This window comes from Mastomys coucha, unplaced genomic scaffold (genome assembly GCF_008632895.1).
Source record: "Mastomys coucha isolate ucsf_1 unplaced genomic scaffold, UCSF_Mcou_1 pScaffold13, whole genome shotgun sequence".
NCBI lineage: Eukaryota > Metazoa > Chordata > Mammalia > Rodentia > Muridae > Mastomys > Mastomys coucha.
This window is the reverse complement of record NW_022196895.1, coordinates 34,829,316-34,830,975: the sequence shown is the minus strand read 5'-3', so window position 1 is coordinate 34,830,975 and position 1,660 is coordinate 34,829,316. Positions and strand designations below refer to the sequence as shown.

The 1,660-nt window shown below is 44.7% G+C and overlaps 1 pseudogene; it reads left to right on the top strand.

Moving 5' to 3' along the window:
* The first annotated feature begins 672 nt into the window (after positions 1-672).
* On the top strand, positions 673-1,303 carry LOC116087086 (annotated as a pseudogene).
* Positions 1,304-1,660: the final 357 nt, after the last annotated feature.

Here is a 1,660-nt window from a genome sequence, read left to right as displayed (position 1 = left end):
TCACTTTGCTGAGTGACAAAAACAACTGGCAGACTAAAACCATGCCATCTACATATCAACATTCCTCACCAAGAAGCAAAATGATGCTCCATGTGTCTAACTGCCCTTCTTGTACATCAAAGCTTGTCAGGTGACACATCAGACAAAGAAGCTAAGATCTGAGTTCGAAGAAGGGCCCTGGAATTCAGGCTAGTCACAGAACATTTCAGTCTTCCTTGAAGAGTTCTGGTACTGCTTTATAAGAAAACTGCATGTGAGGCTGGGGAGAGTGCTTAGTGGTTAAAAGTACTGGGGACCAAAGTTCTAATCCCTAATACCCATGATTAATACAAACAACCAAAAAGGCTGGGCATGTCTGCACATGCCTGTCAACCCAGCATTCAGGGGTGGAAATAGGCAAATCCCCCATCTTGCTGGCAGCCAGCCTAGCTGCATCAGTGAGACTCCCATTCCCTGGGAGATCCTGTTTTAAGGCAATACTGAAGACAGTGATGGAGAAAGGAACCTGTTGTCTGTTGTCTTCCTTTGGCCTCTGTATGTACATGCATGGACATGTCTACCCACACACACACATGTATACAACACACACACACACACACACACAATGTATGCAAATATAGCTTATAAAATTAGAATAGTTTTAATGTGTTAAGACATTTAAAGAAGTACTTCCAGGTCAAAGCCATGGTGCTGGCAAACTCAAGTCCAGTCAATCCAGTGGTCTTCTTTGATGTCAGCATTGGCGACCAGGAAGTTGGTCACATGAAGATCGAGCTCTTTACAGAGAATGTTAGGCAATTCTGCACTGGAGAGTTCAGAAAAGATGGCGTTCCCATAGGATACAAGGGTAGCACCTTCCACGGGGTCATAAAGGATTTCATGATTCAGGGTGGAGATTAGGTTAATGGTGATGGTACTGGAGTTGCCAGTATTTACCAGGGTCCATTTGCAGATGAAAAATTTAAACTTAGACACTCAGCTCTAGGCCTGTTTTCCATGGCAAACAGTGGTCCCAGCACAAATGGCTGCCAGTTCTTTATCACGTGTTCCAAGTGTGATTGGCTAGATGGGAAGCATGTTGTGTTTGGAAAAACCATTGATGGACTTCTAGTGGTGAGGAAGATAGAGAGTGTTCCCACAGGCCCCAACAAATAAGCCCAAACTGCCAGTGAGGATCTCACAGTGTGGGGAAATGTAATCTAGACAAGACGGAACCAGGTCCTCTGCCGTTTTGGTGTGCCATTCTCCCTTGAGTCTGACAAGCTGGACTGGCCCCTGTGTTTGCTTCCCTGTCTCCACAGTATGCGATCCAGGACCTGGAAGTATCACAGATTAGAACCAATAATCCTGTTTAAATTTTGAACTGTAAATAAAGGAATTTAAAAAAAAAAAGACATTTAAAGAAATAGGGCTGCTGGTTTGTTCACAAAACGGGTTGCATCTCTTGTTGTAATCATAAAAAGAGAAAGAGCTATAAGAATATGTTCTGGCAGGGTGTGGGGGGAAGGGGGTGCCCTGGCGGGCTCATGGCGAGGCATCCTTTCCACTGAGGGACCAGATACACACCAGTAGAGTATATAGAATAGAGTTTATTTAGGGCATGGGGAAGGGGAGTTAAGAGGATAGCAGAGGCAGAGAAAGGCAGAGAGAAGGAGAGAGT